This window comes from Neomonachus schauinslandi, chromosome 9 (genome assembly GCF_002201575.2).
Source record: "Neomonachus schauinslandi chromosome 9, ASM220157v2, whole genome shotgun sequence".
Taxonomy (NCBI): Eukaryota; Metazoa; Chordata; class Mammalia; order Carnivora; family Phocidae; genus Neomonachus; species Neomonachus schauinslandi.
Window position 1 is genome coordinate 94816546 of NC_058411.1, and position 11510 is coordinate 94828055.

Below are 11510 nucleotides of genomic sequence, written 5' to 3' on the forward strand. Positions count from 1 at the left end.
TCTCTCTCTCTGTCTCTTATGAATAAATAAATAAAAATCTTAAAAAAAAAAAAAAGTGCTACACCTTAACCTTACTCCAACATAAACTCTTTGTTGTGATGCCATGGATCGACATTAACAAGTCACTAAAAAAAGAGCCCTACTGAACTCATCATCTTGTCCCTTGAAACTGTTAGTAAGCACATACTGCACTACATTTTCAAGCATCTTCTTTAGAAAAATCATCAGTAGAAATTTCTGATTTTAGTGTTAGAATAAATGAGCTTATCCTGAACAGCTGGCTTCAGTAATGGGAAGAGTTTTCCCTCACGATACCTATTCTTGGTAAAAATATAGACATCATAATGTATATTGTGTGTAGAAGAGTATCTTCATCCTTGGTTCCATTTTATAATTCCTACCACTATGTTCCCTCTATCTCACTCTTCTCTTCTACTTTTGTTACCTTCCTGAATTTTATATATGTTACCTTCCAAACATTTTATATAAGCACTGAAGTCAACAAGTTTCCTACCTTACTTTTCCCAATTAGCTGTTTAACAAATTTTTTAATGTTTTCAAAATTATTCAAATGACTTTAATGACTACATAATGTATTGTTATATTTATCATAGCTTATTACCCTATTAATGGATATTTTTAAGTTGCTGATGGGTTTTTTATCATCAATGAAAAACAGTTATGCAAGAAATAAGTCATCTAAGACTTTTATTAAGTAAGATGGTTCTGTCACTATGCTTTATGGTAATTTGGTGAATTCACATTTAAAAAGTTATTCTGACACAGGGGCACCTGGGTGGTTCAGTTGGTTAAGCATCTGACTCTTGATTTTGGCTTAGGTCATGATCTCAGGGTTGTGAGATCAAGCCCCACATTGGGCTCTGTGCTGGGCATGGAACCTGCTTAAGATTCTCCCTCTTCTTCTCCCCCCACCCAACAAAAAATTTTGACAAATACTTCTGTAGTTAGATGGTGAGAAATGTGTCTTTTTCAGGAATTAAGGAGTCTTCAATCTGTTCACTGTGGGAGGGAAGAACCTTCCACTGTATCTGTTTTCTTTTTTCAAAGTAGTCTAATCTTAAGTGATGGGTCAGTTTATACTTTTCTTTTTACTATCTACAATGCCGACCCTATTTCAGTCCCCAAATTCTAGCAATAAATAAACCTGGCTTAGGAGTACCTAGTACCCCCTAGGCCTTTGTGCTATGGGAAACTAAGTACTACCCTAGAGAAGTTTATGGCAAGCTTACTGGCTACAATGGTTAGGTAAACCCTTTATTTGAAAAAAACTAAGTTTCTATTGGACTTTTAAACTGTTATAGCAGATATATCTTGCAACATATTTTCACCAAGCAAAGGCAAAGCTAAATGGCTTTCCAAAAACATCAAGGACAAAAGATTTGACAGGCAATTCTGAATATGGAACTAAGTGCTGTCTGCCATTCTGGATGCTCAAAACACAACACAAAAGCTTTCCACCATTGGTATAAAAGGCAGAGGATAAAAGAGATGCAGAAATACAACAGCCACTTTCACATAAAATATTTTTGAATTAAAAAAAGAAAGCAAATTTCATTGTTCTCCTATCCTGCCTCCCAAAGGGGGGGGGGGGGGAAAAAAAGCTTTTTGCCAAGTTGCATCATTCAGGAATCACAACCTCCGTTAAACTTCATAAACATGAAGTTACAAAAGACTTTGAATATGTCACCTTTTGTTTGCCTTGTGAAAGACCTGCATTAATATAAGGCTTCATAAAACTTTAAGACCACCTGGTAAAATAGGGCTAAAGATTTAAATGTACAAAATGAAACCACAAAAAGACTCAAAGACAATGGAAAATAGCTTTATAATCCTGAGGTGAATATGATCTTTTTCTAAGCTTTACACAAAACCCAGAAATTGTAAAGGAAAAGATCTTATATAAAAATCATACACTTGTTTGCCAAGTCACTATATAAGGGAAAAATATCTGTGACATGTATGAAAGAGTTTTCAAAACACTTCAAGTGCACCAATAAACCGGTAAGAAAAAGGTTAAAACACTGAGTGGAAAATTTAGCAAGCGGGGCACATGGGTGGCTCAGCCAGTTACGCAGCTGCCTTCAGCTCAGGTCATGATCCCAGGGTCCTGGAATCAAGTCCCGCATCAGGCTCCCTGCTCAGCAGGTAGCCTGCTTCTCCCTCTGCCTGCTACTCCCCCTGCTCGTGCTCTCTCTCTCTATCAAATAAACAAATAAAATCTTTTAAAAAGGAAAAGTCTTTGAGAAAATCTTATATATAAAAAAAAAAAAAAATTTTAGGGCGCCTGGGTGGCTCAGTTGGTTAAGCGACTGCCTTCGGCTCAGGTCATGATCCTGGAGTCCCGGGACCGAGTCCCGCATCGGGCTCCCTGCTCGGCAGGGAGTCTGCTTCTCCCTCTGACCCTCCTCCCTCTCATGCTCTCTGTCTCTCATTCTCTCTCTCTCAAATAAATAAATAAAATCTTTAAAAAAAAAAATTTTAGCCAGGAACATACTCAAACAATTTATAGAAGACACAAAAATAACTTAAATACTGAAAAAATGCTCAAACTTACTACCAAATAACACAGAGAGAAGCAAAATTATTTTAATGCCTAACCAATTAACAAAGACTAAAGAGATAAGTTAGATAAGATATGGGAAAATAGGCATTGTAAACAGTGGAAATGTATATTATCATCCTTTCAGTGATTTTTTCTTAAGTTTTATTTAAGTAATCTCTACACCCCATTTGGGGCTGGAACTCATGACCCCTAGATCAAGAGCCACATGTTCTTCTGACTGAGCCAGCCAGGCACCCCTTCCTTCAGTAATTTTTAAGAACAAAATTTTACAGGCAGATACCCTGTGACCCACCAATTCTCTTTCATTTCCTATTCATTTCATTTCTAGGAATTTATCTGATAGAAATACTCACATGAGTATGAAAATATATACACATATATGTAAGAATGGTTGATGGAACAACTTTTATAATATAAAATTAGAAAGTGGAAGGTCTACCAGGAGTGAATTTATTAAAATTCAAAAATAGAGTAGGTCAACATGCCTTGACATGGAGAAATACCAATATATTTTAAAGAGCAAGACAAATATGTATAGTAAAATGCTATTTATATTAATCTATATGCAATACTAAAATTTTAGAGTATCTTTCAAATCTAAAAAAAAAACAAAATTACATGTATCTGCTAAATTTTCAATGACCATTTATTAATTTTATAGTCAGCAGAAAAAATATTTTTTTCTAAAATAAAAGGACAAACCCAATTTTAAGTACAGTATATGACTGATACAAATCCAATCATCTTCTGGATGACCAGTTTCCTTAAGACAAGTCAAAGGGCTTAAAGGAGTCATAGAAAAATGTTGACTATCTGAGGTATGAGAAATTTACGGTGGAAAACTGACACTTTGATGAAAACAGGGCTTTGATGAGTCCACAGTGCAGTAATTATGGCATTAAGATGTGAGTCCTACGGCTGCCCTGCCTCTTGGTTACTATATTTATCATATGAGTGGATGCAAAGACAACAATAACCTATCTATAGTAAGTTGCCCTCTCCTAGTTCTAGTAGAGTGGATTTCATTTAAAATACTGAAATCTATCACTAAAGATAGGTGTCTGGGGAAAAAAAAAAATCTAGAACAGAGTAGTAATTTCACTTTATCCATGCCCAGAAAAAGGCACCAACAGGTTAACCTTTTGATGTAGAAAATAAATTAAGAAGTGAGTCAATACACAATTTCTTCACAAGTTTCCTTCTATGTTGTAACATCCCTCAATTGGGAAACAAAAGCAACTACTACCATATTTGAAGATAAAAGTACTCTTCTTTTGCTTCCATCTAAAAGAAGCCACACCTTTGATAAAAAGTCTGAAATGAAGTGAGTCAACAATATGAATTCAAACACTGTGGGGAAATGAAGATGCCTATTAGTATGTAAACATTCCTTTCACCAGGTAGTCTCATTCTGAGAAAAAATCCTGGCTTTCCGAGACTGTTATATCTTAATTCTGGAAGAGCCTAAAAGAGCCAACATATACATAAACTTGACCAGGCTCTATACTCATTTGGGCACCATGGGCCCCTGGTGGTCCCTTTTTCCCTTTCATGAATAAATAAGTAAAACTACTGGGTTTTGCCTCTTTGTTTTCCTCTATTCTCAAATTTTTAAAAAATAATTCATTTTTGCTTATTAAAAATACATATTTATCATATATCTACACTTTTTAATTTGCCCTAATTTTACGAAAAACAAAGGGATTTTCACTTCCATTGTTTTCCATTTTTAAAAATACCAATTAAATAAACATTCATTGTTACTTTTTAGTGGTAATATTAGAAAATGTTAGTAAAGATACTGAGTTATCAACTAATCATATAAACAGCTGTTACCAACCCAGTAACAGCTGAGATATTTACTCTCATAAAGTCCTCAGAAAAGTTTCTAAAACACTTTTTTACTTGAATGTTCTGTATGCCCACCTTACTTAAAGTTAATCTCAAGGGTCAGATGCTGTAATAGGCAGGGCTGACTTCCCCAGAAGAAGGTGTCTAAGCTCTAAACTATTTCTGAAAGACCAATGCTTACACACGCAATGTATCTCTCAGAGGACCTAGGATTTCATATTCAGTGTAGGCTCAATGTTATGAAATCAACTTAAAGTAACATTTTAGAACATTAAACACATTTAGAACATTAAAAACATCCACTTCCTACTGTCAGAAGTTAGACTGATGATCTTCCTTAGACTTTAGATGTGCAAAAAAAAAAAAAAAAATCAAAACCAAAATTAAAAGCCCAACCATAAAAAGCACACTGCAGTTTCAGGACCTTTAATGCAGCAGAGTGCAAAGTCACAGTCAGGAGAGGGGCCAAGTTTCCTTCAACCTAGAAAAAGCCAAAAGCTTTACCAAAATATCAAATTAAGATACCATTTGACTGTTCCATCAAACTTCCCAGTCAAAAAAGACATATCACATTCTTATCACACTTCAAATGCACAATATACTTTATGTATTGGCCTACTTATGTAAGCCAATAATACTTTGTAGGGGCAGATCACTCTGCCACTTACAAAGTGATGTCATTTTCATACCTGATTTGAGCTTCACAAATACCCCATGAAGTAAGGTAATTGGCTATTACGTACAATGTACACATGGAAACAAGACAGAGTCACAAATTATGCACTCAACATCATTAAAACATCCTGACTCCCATTCCAATGCTCTTTTTACAGTAATTTCATCATTACGGTAACACGAACCAGAAGGTTTTAGGATAGTGATTTATGGACAAATACTAAAGAAAAATTAGATTTCTGACTTCCTGTAATGAAGGAGGAAAATCTTTGACTCACTTTATTTTTTAATACTTCCTTCAAAAAACCTACCAGCCCTTAAACAAGTTTCCACACATCAGATGCCCTATAAAAAAAGAAAATCCCTAAACTTATCAGTTACTTCCAATCCTTCCTACATTATAGGGCTAAATTTCATCTTAGAACTCAAATTGAGAAACTTTTTTCAAGTTTATCTGGTGCAGTATATTGGACATGACCTTTGAAACACACTCACATCCCATCCCTAATTTGTTTTAATCTAGTCAAAACTGTAAAACTGCCAGCAAGGAAATTCTTGAAAATGTAACATCACATACATTATGGCAACTTCCTCACCTAACCACACATAAACATGCAAACAATCCAGCCTCTAGTAGTTCTGCATTGTTAGATGAGTCTGCATTTTCTGTTTTAAAATATCCTGGGCTTAACAGGCCTTGCTGCTGTGTCCATGTCCTTTACATATCAGAAACTATTGCTCTAGGATCTTAACAGTTCATACTCATCTAGCTTTTTAAAATCTTTATTTAACTTAGATAAGAATACAACTACACAATCAAGACTACAATACTATGGAACCAGTTAGTAAATCAAATATGGTAATCAATTTGTTTCTTATGCCCTGTAAATGGACTCAATTACCTATTAAGATATTGAGTTAAACAATACACAATATATACAAAATTAAAAGATCATAAAATAGTGAAAAGGAATTGAAATTTGAGGAAGAAGCAAAGCTTCAAAGAAAATAAAATACGAATACTATAGCTTGAAAAACCAAAAAAAAGCTTTAGAATGGATATTGTATTAAGACTTAATGGATACTTGGGAGTTGAGGTTAAACCTCAATTTTTCAGGACTGATAATTGCAAAAGTACATAGAATATTCCTACAGAAGACCAAGACCAATGTGACCCTTTCTTTAGGACAGAAAACAAAATATGGGCTAAATAATATGGTTCTTACCCATTCATATCCAACATATCCATAATAGAAAATAAAAGTAAGCACAATCCAAAATATCAGTACTATATAAAACATGGTACTCAAAGTGATTTAATGAAAACAAGCTTTAAAAGCCCCCATTTCGGGGCGCCTGGGTGGCTCAGTCAGTTAAGCATCTGCCTTCGGCTCAGGTCTTGATCCCAGGGTCCTGGGGTCGAGCCCCGCATGGGGCTCCCTGCTCAGCGGGGAGCCTGCTTCTCCCTCTCCCACTCTCCCTGCTTGTGTTCCCTCTCTCACTGTGTCTCTTTATAAATAAAATCTTAAAAAAAAAAAAAAAAAAGCCCCCGTTTCATCATTGCTTAACTTCTTTATTTCCACTGGCAAATGCTTACAAATAATAAATTTAAAATTCTCCTATCTCTAGATCTTTTCAGATTAATATGCCCATCTTTTGTCACCTGATAGATTGACAGGAATAATCAACATTGGACTGCCTTAACTAAAGACTAAGCACTTTTGTTGTTGATTTTACCATACAAAATGAAAACATTAAAATGAGATGTACAAATGCTAAGAATTATTGTCATATCTGGGGCTTTTTTTCCTTTTTAATCCAACGAATGCATTTCTTGCCCCTTCCAGGCAAATAATTTACACTTAAATTAATCTGTGGATGCAGTAACAGGGGCTCTGTGTAGGTTTTTTTGTTGTTGCTTATTTGCTTTTTAAAGCAATGTTTAAAGGGTCTATGGAATTGCTGCACTGGTATCCTTTTTTTAAATTAAGTTCTTTTCCTCGGAAAATACCAGAAAATATAAAGAAAAAGTCATTTATGGTTTCACCATCTGATCACTTTTATAACTATCTTTTCAGCTTATTTTTAATAGACATGATCACTTCTGGTTCTATAGTTTCATTTACAAAATTAGAATTATATTTTCTAATCTGTTTTCATTTAAAAAGTATTTCCCACACCCTTGAATATTATTTGGGAATGATTTTTATTTAATAACTTCTTTAGAATCCTATCCTTCACTTAAAGGGTTAAAAATTACGCATTAAAATAATACCCTCACTTTCTCCTGTCCCTTCACCTTTATGATGAGAACTCGGCAAAGAATAGTAAACCATTCACTCTAGCATCCAAGGTGTGATACATTGTATCCCCCTGAGAAACGTGGGATCTAGTAAGATTCAAACCTTAAACCAAAAATATGAAGCGCTAACAGAGACAGTTCAAGCACTATCCAATGGATATAACCTTACTGGAGGAGGCAAATCTAAAATTCGCAGGACTCAACAGTTACCTATTCTAGCTACAAGAAAGCTCCACTTCGTTTTTAAATAAAGCAATTGTAAAGCAGTGCAAATTTCACCCACCCAACAAAGTACCGTAATTGACTGAGTTCGTTAAAACTGCCGCTCCCAATGGCAGAGCTGGATTCATTAAACAAAGATAAATATGTAGAGCATACAAGGAACTGTGTGGACAGCTGCTACAGTGGAGTTATCGTTTAGGAAGACCACGCTAAAGTGGGCCGGTTGAGGGGGAAAAGGATAAGGAAAGGGATCTGATCACTGTCAGCCTGGCGTATAAGCAGAAATCTCAGTTGCATTATTTAATATTTAATCTTTCTATTCCTGGCATCACGGGGCTAAACGTCACCAAAAAAGATGAGCCGGCTGAAAAAACCGGCCGGTGACGCACATAACATCTTATGGATTCTCATCAATCAAGACCAAGAAGCGCCCCAGCCAGCCTAGTGAAGGAAGAAGGGTGCCCCCGGCCATCAGCTCCCCCAATTCCCTGGTACGCCGCTCCGGTCCGCAAGCAGGGATCGAAGGCTGCAAGACCTCCCGACCCTATGCCTCAGGGGCCGGATCACCTGGGGGGCTGCGGACTCGCGTTCCCAGACCACCCTTGAGCCAGCTCCCGCCCGGAGTCAGCCCCCGCCCGAGCAGCCCCCAGCCTCAGAGAAGACCCCGCCTCTGCCTCCGCCAGACAATTCAGCAGCGGGTGCGGGACAGGGCCCCGACAGGCGGCCGAGACTCCTCTCCTGGGGTCCCAACCCGCCCAGGGCCGTACCTGAACGGGTAGCGCCACCTCCGCCCGACTGTGCAGACTGTCGCGGTGGCAGCGGTCCCAGCTCCGACACAGTGACGCCTCACTTAAAAACAACAACCTGCTCGCTGGCGTCCGTAGCCGGGAGGCGGCGGCCGGCGGGGCGCCGCAGCGCATGCCGGAACTCGTAGTCCCTACCTCTCCTCATGTCGGGCACGGGAGGAGGGAAGAACTACGACTCCCGAAGAGGAGCGCAGCCCGCCCTGGCTCGGCGGCAGGAAGCTAGGCGGGGCGGCAGCGATCCCCACAACATCCGGGCCCCGGCGCTAGAGAGGCTTCGCGGTCAGTTGCCATGGAGACGGGCTTCTACAACCACTCTAAAGGATTCGCGGTTTCACCCCGAGGGCGGCTCCCTGGATTAGGCGGATTAGTTGATACCTATTGATTTAGCGGACCGTTCACGATTTCTTTGCGGCTTTAATTGGATCTAGTAAAAAGGCTTCTCCCCAGCGCGCTCGCTGGTCTTCTTGCCATCCGCTGCCGGGAAAGACTGCGTTTGCCGAAAAAATAAAGAAGATACCGAGAATGACCGAGTACGACTGGGTGGGTGTGGGCAGAGGGCTGAATGTTTTTGACAGTTGGTATTCCTTGCTATAAATTTGGGGCACTCCGCACCGCCACTCGCCCCACCCCCCAAGAAACACCTTTCTAGGCAACCACTGGGCTACACAGATGTAAATGTGCATCGCGTTGAGCCAGAATTGCCTCTGGAAGTATAAAATGGGGATGTTGTGCAACTGCGGTGATGGCTTTAAATGAGAAAAACGTACCGTGTTAATTTTACATTTTTTTACACTGTGCCTTGTTCAAAAGGATAGGAGCAAAAAAAGAAGAAAAAGAAAAAAGAATATGGTACACTTGTATTCACTTTTGGTGGAAACGTAGAAAGTTAAGGTTTAAGGTTTAAACTTAAGGTCTATCCCCCAATTGTGGCAAAAAAAAAAAAAAGAAGAAGAAAAGCAATAACAAGGAGAATGATGGGACTGAGCAGAAACAAAAAGGTGCCTCAAAATTAGACTTTTGGGGGGTTTTTTGTTTGCTTTTGGTGTTGCTATAGTTAACATCACCTGTGACTACAACATCAAAAAAAAAACAACGATTTTTTAATCTTAAAATTACAGCTCCCATAAAGAACAGTTTTATTATCTCGATGACTTGTTCTTATTTATCTTTTTAAAAATGTGTATGTGTTTATAAGGATGAAGTTTGAAAAGTCACAGTGGCTTGGCTTTCTCTAATTCCAGGGGAGTCTGAAAATTACATTAGTGAGAAAGCTAATACCATCTCTTTGTAGATTTTTATTCTTTTCAAGGCACTTTCACAGTCTAATTTTTCAAGACCGTCAATTTTAGAAGAATCCTTTACAATTTTAATTAACTTTTTTATCCTTAAGTAAATAATATTTGCTAATCCTATGTGTAACCTGGCAGAGCATTTAAAATAATCCTTTTATTATTCTTTGTATAAGGCTGTTTTTTTTTAATGTTTTATTTATTTATTCATGAGAGTCAGAGAGAGAGAGAGAGGCAGAGGCAGAGGGAGAAGCAGGCTCCCCGCCTAGCAGGGAGCCCAATGCGGGACTCGATCCCAGGACCCTGGGATCGTGACCTGAGCCGAAGGCAGACGCTTAACCATCTGAGCCACCCAGGCGCCCAAGGCTGTTTGTTTTTAATTGTATCAATTTGAACTCCACATTTTAACAATATCAGATTTGAAGAGGGTGAAACCCAAATAAGAAAACTGCAGTGACCTATGACAAAAAGTAAAAGCAATGAGTATTTTGTTTCTAAGTCTGTGAACGTTTGTGAATTATCCTGGAAGTCAAAAAGATTCAGGTAGACCCTAACATTTCCTGATTATATGGTACAAATTATGCCAACAAAGTTTATCAGCTAATTTGTCTTCTGTTTTGACTAGATTTGGTTTACTGTATTACATTTTGGGCCAAAGATGACGAGAAGGTAGTAGAAGGTGATTTGATGAGAGTCAGTCCTCTGTGACTGAGGTTGCCCTGGGCAACCTGACTGGGTATCCATAAAGTAAGTTAGGGTTGGTACTTTTTCCTATAAATCACAGGGGAGCCACCTTCAACCTACGAAGCTTTCCCTGTACTCCAGAAACCTAGACATTTTGAGAAAACCTGACTTGTTGAGATACCATAGGATTCTGGTGACTTGCTATTATCCAGTGTCTGTGCTCTTGATATTTAAAACAAATTAATTGGCAGTGTCACAAAGAAGTAGCAAGATCTGATGAGTTCTACTTCCAGCTTTGCCAGCTTCCTGCAAGAATATGAATATGAAGTATTAGTCAACTGTACTATACTAATGTAGAGTTATTAACCTGTAAACTTCAGAACAGAATCTGGAACATCATCCATATGCATTGAGATAAACCTGAAAGAAAATGGTAAAAACTACTTCCATGTATATAACAATTTATCACTTACATCCAGTTTTCTTTCATTTTATCTCCAAAACCACAAGAATTATGACAGGTTTTTTGTTTGTCTTGCTTTGTTTTTACCAATTTACAGATGATACACAGAAGTGAAATCCTGGTAAGGGATTGGAACCTAAGTCACAGTTCCTGCCTGGTGCTACTCCAACAACACTCTATTGATACTCATTCAAATCTGAACAAAGGAAAAGAAAGTGGATTAACTACTTCATATTTCCAGAATTGGGCTCAGCTTTCAAAACAAATTAGGTTCCTGACCTTGAGAAACTTAACTTGGCAAGATATTTAGTAGAATAAACCAGGAATTCAGGACAAGCTCAGTTATGCTAAAGAGGAACCTAACTAATCTGACCCAAATTTGAAACTCAAAAACGTTTTTATCCTCACTTAAGTCTGACACAACAGCACTGTAAACATTCTTATCTTCATTCTAGAGGAAGAAATTGAGATTATGTTACTAGTATTAAAGATTTAGAATTCATAGAGGGTCTCAGCTTCATGAATCACAAGAATCTACTCTAGAATCTTCAAAGAAAAGGCACTTTAATGCATGTAAACAATCTTCTATTTAATACAACCTTAAAAGATCAGTTACTGTACACTGCCAACTACC

The 11510-nt window shown here is 37.8% G+C and overlaps 1 protein-coding gene across 2 annotated transcripts in view; it reads right to left on the reverse strand.

The window, feature by feature from the left end:
- The window catches only part of CCPG1 (cell cycle progression 1), a 39210-nt gene extending 30650 nt beyond the window's left edge, over positions 1 to 8560 (reverse strand). For both annotated transcript variants that reach the window (XM_021694020.1, XM_021694019.1), the window contains exon 1: positions 8402 to 8560. The gene's annotated coding sequence lies outside the window, so the exon portion shown is untranslated. The remainder of the gene's footprint in view (positions 1 to 8401) is intronic.
- Positions 8561 to 11510: the final 2950 nt, after the last annotated feature.